At 37.0% G+C, this 13524-nt stretch overlaps 1 pseudogene across 1 annotated transcript; it reads right to left on the reverse strand.

Annotated features, from left to right (window-relative positions):
• Positions 1 to 12453: 12453 nt before the first annotated feature.
• LOC306651366 (glutathione S-transferase Mu 5-like) lies at positions 12454 to 13168 on the reverse strand (annotated as a pseudogene). Its single transcript has one exon. The product of its transcript is annotated as a glutathione S-transferase Mu 5-like (transcript).
• Positions 13169 to 13524: the final 356 nt, after the last annotated feature.

Below are 13524 nucleotides of genomic sequence, written 5' to 3' on the forward strand. Positions count from 1 at the left end.
AGCTGACACCTGCATCTCCTTCTTGGAGGACAGTCTTCAGGCTCCGGAAACCCACTTTACCTATTCAAGAAGAACCAGAAGTGCCTGGAATGTGGGATACAGTAAGTCCTGCTCCATCAATTATTATGGTAGTGAGGAAAATCTATAAATACGACAGCTCCCTTGTCTCCTGATGAGAACATACATTAGTCCCAGAGCAGGACTGAGCTTGAGTTACCCTGTTCAGGACTTTGCTTGATATCTCACCCTTCTGAGTGTTCTTCCCTTTCCACACTCATTCTCTTACTAAAAATTCTTTGCTCAGAGTTCATTACTGAGGGAATCCGACTTAAAATAAGTATTTCTTTAAATAAAAAAAACTAAATACTACAATCCACTAGGGTTCTTTTTAAAATTTTTTGTAGTGTCTTTTTTTAAAGCTTGTTTTTAAAGGAATGAGTGGGTGAAAATGCCTTTCAATGGAACATTGAAAAAATTTTGAGCCTAACAGAACAGACCAGTGGTACTTTAAATGCTTGAAAGTGTTTTTATCTGTCCAGTGGATGTGTTTGTTCATAAAGTTGCTCAATCCGAACATTTGAATCAATGGCCTTTTAGATTCAGCAAATATTTGTTGTGGGTATTCCATATTTCAGGCATTTGTGCCAGATGAAGGTAACAGGGTACCCCAAGTTGCTTTCAATTTAACACAGTTTCAGACAAGGAGTCTGCTAATCACTTTGCTGCTTTGCCAAGCATACTTGACGACAGGGACTTTTCAAGATGGAATTGGGCTCTGCAGAATCTTTTTAAAAAATTCACCAAAGGGCTATTTCATGACCTAGTTTCTTTATTAAGTAATAATGTATGGAATCGCTTGTTTTCAGTCCTCAGCAGCTGCCAAAACCTAAATGTATCAAATCCAACAGATCACAGCCATTCGGGAGATCTATTAATAGCAAGATAGTTTTCAAGTCCACTGTACTGCGTAGCATTTTGTTTTTTGGTTAGGCACATAATGCATTCCATATCACGTCTGGCAAGTTGTGTTTTGAGGTTGCATTTTTTAAAAATAAATCAGGCTTGTTTTAAATTAGGGCAACAATAAATCCATCATTGGTATTTTGGCTTAGGATATTGTGGTACCACAGCTAATATCTAGGTTTGTGGACACCTAAATTAAAACACATTTGTCTCTTTTATGTTCTCATACTGTTTCTTGGGGTTTGTTTATCAGAAATCACAGAATTTAAAAAAAAGAATATAGGTCTCTGACAAGGAAATAAATGAGGATGATCCCATAAAGCATATTGTATAATATGGATTCTTCTCTCCCTAAAGGAATTTCAAATGAGAAGGAAAAACTGTATAAGATAAGAAAACACAACATTTTTGTCACTGTTCAAATTATGTACCTGTCCTTTAGTGTGTGTCTTGTTTCATAAATACTCCCATAGGATCAAAAAGATGTTGTGAATGTTAATTTGTTATGTAAACTTGTTCATGGACATGATGGTGTCCAGTCATGTGATCAAACAACAGTCTGGATATTATCATAAAGATATTTTGGGTTATGATTAATATTTATATAAGTATACTTTGATAAAGCAGATTAGTCACCATAATAGGGGTGGGCCTCATCTAAACAGTTGAAGGCCTTAAGAGAAAGAAATTGAGTTTCCCCCAAAGAGGAAGGAATTCTGCCTCCCATCTGCCTTCACACTCAAGACTGCAATAGCAACTCTTGCCAGAATTTCCAGCCTGCCCCAAGGATTTCAGATTTGCCAGCCCCCACCAATGTGTGAGCCAATTCCTTAAAATAAACCTTTCCCTCTCTCTTCCTCTCTCCCTCTCTTCCTTTCTATCTGTCTATAGATAGATTGGTTGATATGTCTACACACACACGTATGTATACATATCTCCTATTGTTTCTCTAGAGAATCTTGACTTATACAAACACTCTTCTATGTGTTCTTCCTCAAAAAGTTAAGTTTGGGATTTCACAACTAAGTTTTTAACCCATCTGGAATTGATTTTGTAGATATATTCTTAATTTACTATTCTTTAGCCAATTTCATATGCCTTGTGGAGTAAAAAGAGGTAAATTTATTTATTTAGAAGTTCTCTTGGACTGAGAGTTTCAGTATCCCTTTAAAAACACATACATGTAATCCTCACTGTTGCAATTCTGATTTAGTAGATTTGGGGCCTTAGCATATGTATTTTATTAATTCAGATAATTCTTAGATTCATTCTTTGAAGAAAACATAGGTGAATTTTTTAACAACTTTATGTGGGGAACATCTTAGAAGGATATTGAAGACAAAATCCATTCAGAAAAAAGCTTGAGATATTTCACCATATTAAATGGTTTTGTAAACTTCTCATTGAAATTTAAAAATTCATATAGAAAAAATGTATCCATAAAAAGTTTATCTCCTGAACAGCAAGCAGTACTAAAAGAGAAGTTAAAAACAAAATGAGTAGTTAGTGAAAATGAGCCACATATATGACTAAGGGTGAACAACCATATGTAAAAAGCTCTTATGAGTAAATATTGTAGAAGCTACAGAATAGAGTAAAATGATAAAGAACCTGAGATAGAGAATCTCACTTGGAATCCTCTTTCAGTTGGAATCCTGGTACCTGCATTGAGAAACAAGATCCTGGTGAGCCCATTTTTTATTTTTAAATTATTTTTCAATTTATTCTAATTAGTTGTACATGACAGTAGAATGTGTTTATATATTTTGATAGTTCATACATAAATGGAGTATAATCTCTCATTTTTCTGATTATACATATTGCAGGATCACGTTGGTCATGCAGTCACACATGTACATGACATAATAATGTCTATTTCACTCTACTATCCTTCCCACCCCCATATTCCTTCCCCTCCCTTTACTCCCCTCTACCTAATCTAAAGTAACTATTCTTCCCTAGATCCCCACCCCTTTTTGTGAATGAGCATCCACATATCAGAGAAAACATTTGGCCTTTGGTTTTGGGGGGTTTGGCTTGTTTCACATACTATGATGTTCTCCAACTCCATCCATTTACCAGCAAATACCATAATTTCATTCTTCTTTAAAGCTGATTAATACTCTATTGTGTATACACACCACATTTTCTTTATCCATTCATCTGTTGAAGGGCACCTAGGTTGGCTCCATAGTTTAGCTATTGTGAGTTGAGCTGTTATAAACATTGATGTGGCTGTGTCACTGTAGTATGCTGACTTTAAGTCCTTTGGGTATAAACCAAGGAGTGGGATAACTAGGTCCAATGTCCTCTACCACTGTTTTCTTATCTCTAAAATGGGAATAACTATAACTTTATACACTCATAGTAAATGTAAGTAATGCCTACTAATGACTTAGGCATATGGTAAGGTATCAATAAATATTAGCTTTTTAAAGTTTCATATCTCAAAGAAAAATCAGCAAAGGACATAAATAGGCAAGTCATTAAAAGCAACAATAACCAATATTAAGTGGTGATGAAATATGAAAAAGTACCTCATGGGTGAGTAGGAAAATATTAAAAATGGTATTATTTTCACCATTGTCCTTGATCGGATTGGCAAAGATGAAAAAACTGGGCAATGTATGTGGTTGGAGAGGGTGATGAGAAACAGATATTCCCATACACTGCTCTGTGGATGATATAGTCAGTATTGTTGTAAGGGTAAATGATATTCTACAACTCTCTACTACTCTAGCCTCCCAACCTTCTACCCTGGGACCTGAACCACCCCGCAATCCAGAGCTAAAGGCTTAGAACCTGTAGAACTTTGTTCAGTGGTAAGGTTAGTATCCATTATGTTGTTAAGTATTTTAAAAAATAAAGTATTTTGAATATCACCTCTGGATACAAGCTTTCCATAGACTATGGTGGCAACATGTCAGGGATTGAAATCTTCACACCTAGGAACTAATGAGGAAATGGATAAAATGTATATATGTACAGAAGTTTATTACAGAATTGGCAACAACCTAAAAACATATAAGATACATTGGTTAAATTCGTCATGGTAAATTCATACAATAGAATGTTGTGCAAAAGGAAGATATTAAATTGCCCAGTGTATAATAGAAAAAGTTACAATGATCATATTTAATATGATTTCTTTTAAGTGTATGTTTTTCATGTTTTTCTATGTATACATACATATTATTTTAATAGTATTCATCTGTGGTGAATTACAAGAAGTAGCCTCAAATGATTCCTATCCTGATATGCCTGTGCCTTTGGAATGTGTCTTTGGCACTCCTTCCATCAAAACATGAAATCTATTTCTTAACCTCTTGAGTCTATGCTTATTCATTTCATTTGCTCAGTCAATGGGACAGCATAGGTTGAATGTCACTTATCCAAAATTCTTCAGATCACAAGTGTTTGACATTCAGAGTTATTTTTTGGATTTTTGAATATTTGCATAGACTTCGCCAATTAAGTATCACTAAATCAAAACTCATTCGAAAAGACTCCAAATCTGAAACTTGTTAAGTATTGTTAGTTTTAAAGAAGGTTTAGATTTTGAAGCATTTCAGATTTGGGGTGTTCAGAATAAGGATGATAGAAGAGACCTGAAAAGTGCCTGTGCTTTGATGTTTTGCCTCTGTTGCTACACTTGGAACCCTGAGACCACCATGTGACTAACCCCAGAGAGCCAACTAAAGAGGTCACATAGAGGAAAGCTGAGGTGCCCTGACCAACATCCTGCCAGCTGTCAGCTGTGAATAAGGCCATCCTCGAACATCGGCCTCTCCCAAATTCCAAAAGACTGAAGAGATAAACAGATCTGCCCATATTTCCAGCCCACAGAACAGTGAGATAATAATTGATTTTTGTTTCAAGCCACTAAGCTCTGGGCAGTTTGGTACATTATTTTAGGTGTTGTGGTCTGAATGTTTCTGTCCTTCCAAAATGCTAGTGTTGAAATCTAGTTCTCAATGTGATGGTATTAAGGGGTGGGGCTTTATGAGGTGATTACGTCATGAGGGCTCCACCCTCATAAATGGAATTGGTGCCTTTTTGCTCTTGTGAGGACTTGGAGACTTGGAAGGTGCCATCTCATCCCTAAAAAGATACTGAATCTTCCAGCACCTTGGTCTTGAACTTCCCAGCCTCCCAAACTGTGAACAATAAATTTCTGTTGTTTATAAATTACCCTCGCTAAAGTATTTAGTTATGGTCTGAATAGACTAAGACAACAGAATATTAGAATTTGGATGTTTAATAGTTCAAAAGTCATTTTCATAACTGCATTTTCTAGATTTTTACAAATAACATGCATTGCTTTTAAACTCAGAAAAGCTTTTCTATTTAAAAAAATTATTTAGAAAAAATGAAATCTTCTACCTGACATTAGCTGCCCAGCAAAACAGTGATAGTAATAGTTAATATTTAGATTGTACTTACTATGTGCTAGGCACTATGCATTGTACATATATTACCTCAATCCCCACAATAATTCAATTGCAGAGAGTACTGTTATCACTTCATTTTTCTTGTTGAGGAAATTGAGACTTAGAAAGGTTAAGTAACTTGTCCAAAATCACACAACAAGTAAATTGGAAGATCTGTGGTTAATCCCAAACAATCTGTTTCCAGAGTCTGCTCTTTTAACTGGCACAACATAGAGACCAAATGATATGTAAATCTGAAAGGTCACTTCTCGATGATTTGGCATCAGAAGGTCACAGCTGTGAGATATCCAGGATACTCTTTGGTCTCTTGAGTTTCCTGACTTCACACAGTTTGACTAAAAAATAAAATGCTGAAGTAGATGTGCTAGTACTTGAATGGTTCCATTTTGCTGCTTGTTATCAACTCACTTACAGGGATTTGATGAGGAGGGTGGAGGATGTGAAAGCTCTAACTAAAAACAGATTCGTCAGTTGACAAGGTTTTTATAATTTATTTATGCTTTTCCTCTCCACCAAGACCACCAATAAAGAGAGCTATTTATAGGATTGTTTATTCCACATTCTACTATGCAAAATGCATGTTTTAAACCATACTTCTAGCACAAGTCTGCACATACCTACAAATAACAAATGCCTAACAAAAATGTAGCTGATGATGATGATGATGATGATGATGATGATGTTCAGACATGTAAAGAAAGCTCTGAACAAGGAGTAGGGTAGCTGAGTCATTACGAGCAAAAATTTAGAATATGATTGGACCTGGGTTCAATCCTTGTCTCACCATTTATAAGCCATGAGTTCTTGAGCAAGTTAGTTAATCTCTTGGTGCCTCTGCTGTTTCCTGTATCATACAGAGATAAAAGATTTGCTGCAAAGATTAAATAATACTATTCTTATAAAGAACTTGGCAAGAGGGACTACTCTGTTTCATCACTGCCACCATTATCATCATCATCATCATCATCATTTCACCCATAAAAGGTAGAAACTATGACTTTATCAAGTTCTAAATTATCTACAGAGCTCAAATTTATCCAAAGGAAAGAAATATAAGATATCTACTATGGAAGATTGGACTGGGAGTATAAAATTCTTGGTGAAAATCCTTTCTTGTGGTTGTGATAGTACAAAAGCAGCAGAAGATGGTGACTTTAGGTGGTCAGTGGAATCAAAATTGGCAATACCAGGTGGAGTCACTTGATGATCCTTGCCTTTCCTGAGAGAAATTACCTCTAAAATACCACTGTGGCTTGGAGATGTGGGTCCTCTTCCAAATTAGCATGGTCACAGCCATAGACTGTCAATGTCTGAAGACAACAGAAAGCAGGCCTGGGCCTGTTCTGCCTTTTCCTGATTGCCTCCCACAGTCATAATTAACCAACATGACAGACTTCTCTTACAACAGACAGAGTTAATATGTCCAGTCTTGGATAATAATTTGAAGTCTGCAACAAGTTAAACTGTAAACAGGACAGAGTCATGTTTAAAAAAAAAAAAGAACAAGGAACAGATTTTGCTAAACAAAAAGAAGTGAAACTAAAGGATAGGTCATAGCTTTTGCATTTCTGTAACAAATGCAGTCTAATGATAATCCATATCTGCCAGAATCCTTCTGTTTTTAGGTTATAATTAAAATTTTCCTTGACTAATCATCTTGCATACTTTCCTTAGGGGAAACCATTTATGTTTCATCATATCTTTGAAAATGTAATAGACCTCTATTTTAATCAGTCTTTCCTATTCAGATCATTCCTTTAAAAGACCAATGAACATGTTTGGTTTTAAAAATCCAAACTTTACATTGAATTTTGTATCAGAGGCACCATAAGTCAGTTCAGTTTTAGAGATATTTTTGATAATAAATGGTTATGATGCCAGAAGTACCTTTGGCAGGTTGTAGGAGTAATAGCCCCCAATTTATTCAAGTATCCCTATATCCATGACCTTGAATAGTCTCCTTCTATACTGACTCTGGACTTGGCCATATAATGCAATAACAAATGTGATGCAAGAAAAGATTTGAAATACACTTGCTCTTTGAAGCTATCTTTCTCTTGTTGTTCTTGGGACTTTCATTATAGGCTACCATGTGAACAAGCTCATTCAGGGCTGTCTGATGGATGATGAGAGAGACTCATGACTAGAACACAAATAGCTGCCTCAGCTAACAGCCAACTAGTATCCTACCTTACTCAACATCTGCCTGCAAGCACGTGAGTGTCACTTAGTTGAGACCAACAGAAGACTCATCCATCTGAGTCCAGCCTGAATTTCCAGACCACAGAATTGTGGTTGTTGATTTAAAGCACTCAGTTTGGGATGCTTTTGTTATACAGTAGCTGACATACTGTTCCAGTGAGAATAGTACCAACATCAGGGAAGATGTTGGATACCTCAAAATGATTTTGCTTATAAACAACTGAGACTGGCATGAAAATACAATAACAAAGTGAGCAAATATGGGATCTACCCATCCACAGACAAATAATTATCATGGTCACTATAAAGATTGAAACAAGCAGAAACAGAGAAATAAGTTTTAGGATATGGGTCAAATTTATTATCCAATGGCATAGTTATGGGCTGATCCCTCACTATTCAAGTGTTTGGGATCAATTGAGTAGACACTTGAAATGATGAGGATTTTAAAAACCTAGAGGGCCTCCAGCTCAGCATCACCTAAAATTTCATTTGTTTACTGCTTTGCATTTGTATGTTTTACACAAAACTCCTAAAGTCTTTGATTGGACCAGATCAACTAGCTCATGGAGCTAGGACTTGATTTATATTTATCCCACCTACTTTCCTAAGTGTGTTCTCTATAAAATAAACCTTAGAAAAAGGGTCTTGTGATCACACAGTCACTACATACTTTTGACCTTTTGTAATTTCACAATATACCTTGGCATGTTAAAGACCTGTTTGTCTTCCTTTACTCCCTTGTTCCCAAAACAAATTTTAATATACATCACTCACAGAAAGGCCCCCATGGAAGAGCCTTTCTGTGAGTGATGTATATTAAAATTACCCTAACCAGTGTTTTTCAGAGCAGACACTGAGTGTTTTAAACATGCTTATAATGAAACATAGTATGCATATGAGAAAGTACATGAAGCAAAACTTGCAGCAACCTGAATTACTGCAGACTAACCACTCTTGTAACTATCATCCAGGTCAAGAAACTAAATGTCGCTATCCTCTCCACTACATCCCTGTAATTCTGGCCCATCACAAGGCCCTCCTTTCTCCCTAGAAGTAACTATTCTCCTGACTCTATGGTAATAACTTCTTGCAGTGTTTAATTTTTTACCACATAAGTATACATCCTCAAACTATAGACTGGTTGTGTTTCTTTTCAAAAGCTATATAAATGGAATTCTACAATATGTATTGCAGGGGGCATAAGGTATAATTATCTCCACCTTTAACAAATAATTTCAAACTGCTTTTCTAAGTGATGGTACCAATTGACACTTCTACCAGCAGTGTATGACGGTTTGTTCAGTGTTCCACATCCTACATTGTACTTGGTAGTGTCAGATATTTTAATTTTTAAAAAACTATTCAGAGTGTAGTGGAGATTTTAATTTGATTTTTATAACTACTCATGACTTTGGGCACGTTTTATTATGTTTATCAATCATTTGGGTATCCTCTTGGCTCATGTTCAACTCCTTTGCTCATTTTTTCCCTTGGGTTTTGATTTTTTCTTATTTTATAAGAGTTCTTTATGTATTCTATCTAAATGCCCTTTGTTAGGTACAGGAATTGAAAATATCTTCTCTCTATGGCTTACTTTTTCTTTCTTAATGATGCCTTTTGCTAACATATGTTCTCCATTTAAATGTAACCAAATGTGTCCATTGTTTTCCTTTTCTGCCTCATATTTTAATCACATCCGTCTCCATGTCAAGTGGTGTTCTGGAAAACTTGACTTTGAGTAGTCAAGTCTTTGGTCACTGGTAGTGGTGCAAGCCAAAACTGTAGACTCATGCCAACTAAGGAGCAAAGGAGAGTAGGTGGAAAGGGGAAGGGTATACCAAAGACAGAACAATAGAAATCAACAGGAAGATGACAAGGACCATGGGGATGGATGAGATATATGTTTGAAGAGGAATTACAAGTCACTTTCACCATTCAGCAATTTATGCATGGAATTTGGCAGTATCATCAAGAAGGGGACTTAAGAAGATACGTAGTGAATATATCAGCATTTCAGAAGGAAATTGTACTGAGAGAATTACTACTTTAACTGGACCCCCTAAACTCCATCTGTAAAACTTGCCATGATCCATCAGTAAAACTTTGCTATGATCATTGACAAACTGAAAGACAAAATCCCAGGAACCAATAGACCCTGATCACCCTGAACATGATGGTCCCTGCTAGTCAATGTGGCTCTCTCCCTGGCAATTGTAGTTACAAGATCAAGGAAATATGAGAGTAGAAGTGTTCAGGTGCAAGTGGCAGCGAATGTTCTTCCCACCTCTACTGAACAGGTTGTCACAACTGTTAGTATTTGACAATCCATCATTTAGTGTGTCAAACAGACCTGTATGATCTAAGTGGAGTTTTCCCAACCATGAAGTCCACCCAGCTCTTCAGTTACCTTTGAAAGTAGTTAGGACAGGTCAACACAGGCAGCAACGTCATAAGCTTTCCTCACACCTCCCATCCATGTGCTTTAACTCTGACCTGGAGAGATCTCCTATAAAGAGGCCTCTACCATTTCAAGAACAGCACACTATTCCACAGCCTCATTTGATGGAGCTGCCCCAGTTGGCAATTCAAATCTTGTTTTCCTAGTTTGCATGGCAATATCTGATTCAGTGGCATTGCATTCATTCCCCAGCAGTGAAAGGTTATTGGGAAGGTTTGGATGCATCTGCTATGACTACTCATGAACTCATTATTCCAACCATATTAATGGGGCTTCAGGGTGCCAAGATCAACAAGGTTCACCAGATGTCTGGGACACATATCAAAACTGCAAACCCAGTGGCAGGATCTATTGATAGGCAGGTTACAATCACTGGATCTGCTACAAACATTTGCCTGGTTCAATATCTAACTGCCAAGTCTTCCTCAGGGATGGAGGCATGGGTAACAACTGGAACAATGTAGATTTATCCATAATCCCTTTCAACTGTTCACCACCCTTGATTCATCTGTGTAGTTTCTGAACAGTCAGCAATTCCAGGTTTTAAATAGTCTGTAAATTTAGTTTCTCTACACTTTATCATTCACTCGTGATTTTTAATTATTTTAATTCCTTCCGCCATTCAGCTGTTAGTGCTGAGCTCCATATTTAGTTTTATAAGCCTCTCCCTGCTTTGTTTTATTTTGGGATTTTTTTGCTCACAATTTTTTGTTTGTTATAGAACTACAAGAGTGGTTTAGTTTTGTAATGCTAAAATTTTTTTAACTAATTAAAAGATAGACTGGAAAAATTTTTAGCTAAACAAGATTTTCTTCAGAGTTATTTTTACTACTATTTTTCCCATCACATGAAGCTTGGAATATTGATGTATTCTTAATCTGTTTATTTATCTGCTCTATATTCCATGAAAAATGCTACAAGGACAAGAACATTACATTCCACTGGTAGTGACCAGCAATTGGAGGTCAGGCAACTGAAATTTATTGGGTTACTACTATGTTAAGTGCTGTACTGACCTGTTGACATACATTATGCAGTTATTTCTCTTACCAACTCTGGACAGAGGAATTATCCCTCCTTTGTAAGTGGAAAACTTGATGTTCGTTAAGGCAAAATAACTTGAACAAGGTCACACAGTTCATCAGCCAGTCAATGATAAAGGCAGGATTTGAACTCAAGGTTGAATCTAAACCCCAAATCCATGGTTTTCCCAATGTAACATGGTGCCTTCCTATAGAAGCCAGAGATTTAAGAAGTGCTATGGACTGAATGTTTGTATTTTCCAAAATTCATTATGTTGAAATATTGACCCTCAAGTGATAGTATTAGGAGGTGATTGAGGAATTGATTAGGTTATATGCATACGACCATCATGAATTGAATTAGTGTCCTTGTAAAAATGACCCCAGGAAATGGAGAACATAATTCTACGTGAAATAAGCCAGTATCAGGAAATCAAGGGTTGCATATTTTCTCTCCTATGCAGAAGCTAGAGCAAAATAAGGGAAAGAAGGAGGGAAGGATAGGATATCATAAAGATATATGGACAATCAGTGGAGTAGAAGGGGATCAAAAGGGAGGGAGGAAGGATGAGAAAGGGGAGGAAATGAAGAATGAATTTAACAAAATCATTTTATGTGATTTTAATAAAATCATTTTAACAAAATCATGTAAACATTACCCCAGGGAATTTCACCTTTATGTATAAGTAGAAAGAAACAATCAAAAATAAATAAGAGCTGGGGATGTAACTAAGTTGGTACAGTGCTTGCCTTGCATGCACAAGGTCCTGGCTTCAATCCCCAGCACCACAATAAATAAATACATAAGTGAAAGAAAGATCAATAGAGGAAGGAACGGGGCCCGTTGGCTCGCACCTGTAATCCAAGTGGCTCAGGAGGCTGAGACAGGAGGATTGAGAGTTCAAATCCAGCCTTAGCAAAAGCAAGGATCTAAGCAATTCAGTAAGACCCTATCTCTAAATGAAATACAAAAGAGGGTTGTGGATGTGGCTCAGTGGCCAAGCGCCCTTCAGTTCAATCTCTAGTATCCCCCCCCAAAAAGAGGAAGGAGAATAGGCAGAAGGAGAAGGAAACAGAAAAGGGGGGATTGGGGAATGAAATCAAATTTCATGCATGTATGGTTCTGTCAAAATGATCCCAACTACTATGCATAACTACAATGCTCTAATATAAAAGACATCTCAAAGAACTTCTCATTCCTTTCACCATGTGAGGATTCAGGGAGAGAGGCTGATGATGAGTTAGGAGAAAACCCTCACCAGACACTGAACATGCTGCACCGTTTTTATTTTATTATTATTTTTTAACCTAAGTGCTACTTATTGGAAAGTGCAGAGAAGAGTACAGTCCCCTGGGTATAAGATGGAACAAAACAAGCAGTTTCTCTTGCTCAGCAAATATATTTGTTGTCCCACTTGGCCATCTTGTTATTGATGGGCATCTTGAAGAAGCGATCAGACTGCAAGTAGGCAGCTATTTTCTCCAAGGCCTCAAAGCGGCACATAAAAGCGTTCAGATTTGGGAATTCATCCGGGCACTTAGGCTCAAACATACAGTTCTGGTCTAAGATATCATAGGTGAAAAAATCCACCAAAATAAGTTTTCCCCTACAAACCATGAGTACTTCCCCAGGAACAAGGAGAATAGTTTCAGTTGTCCAGGTAGCTGTTCCAAGTACTGAGGCTTCATTTTTTCATGGTCAGAATTGTAGCAGAGGTGAATCAGTTGCATGCAGAAATCCATTATTTGGTTCTCCATGATGTCGACTCGAATCTTTTCTTCTTCGGTTTTACCACACGTTGTGCTTGTGAGCGATGTATTGCAAAATGGTATTTATTACTCTGGGTGATCTTGTTCTTCCCATCCATGAGGTAGGGAAGATTAGGAAAGTCCAGATCTACCTTGAACTTCACACCCAGCCATAGGCTTCAATCATAGTCTGGAGCTTTCCTGAAAATGTACCATTTTTCCTCATAGGATGTATCAGTGAACTCTCGGAGCAGGAGGATCGCATGCGCCAGCCTGTGAATATCCCAATAACCCAGAACCACAGACGACTTGGATGACATGGTGAGGCAACTTGCAGGCTTTCAAAGACAGGCCACCATTTTTATTTTTTGTGCTAAGGATGGAACCCAGAGCCTCACATATGCTAGGCACAAGCTCTATTCCTGAGTTATATCCCCAGCCCTATGCTGGTACCTTGAACTTGGACTTCCAAGACTCCACAACTGAAAAATGAATATTTGTTGTTTAAGCCACCTAATCTATGGCATTGTTACAGCACCTCAAACTGACTGAGACTGCAAGGTTGTCTTAGTCTATGAAAGGAATGAAAGGAATGAAAGGAATTATAGATTATCTCTTTTGTTGCATGATAATTGGTAAAAGAAAAAAACCAATTTATATTCACTTTCTGTCTTCA

This window comes from Sciurus vulgaris (assembly GCF_902686455.1).
Source record: "Sciurus vulgaris genome assembly, chromosome: X".
NCBI classification, from domain to species: domain Eukaryota; kingdom Metazoa; phylum Chordata; class Mammalia; order Rodentia; family Sciuridae; genus Sciurus; species Sciurus vulgaris.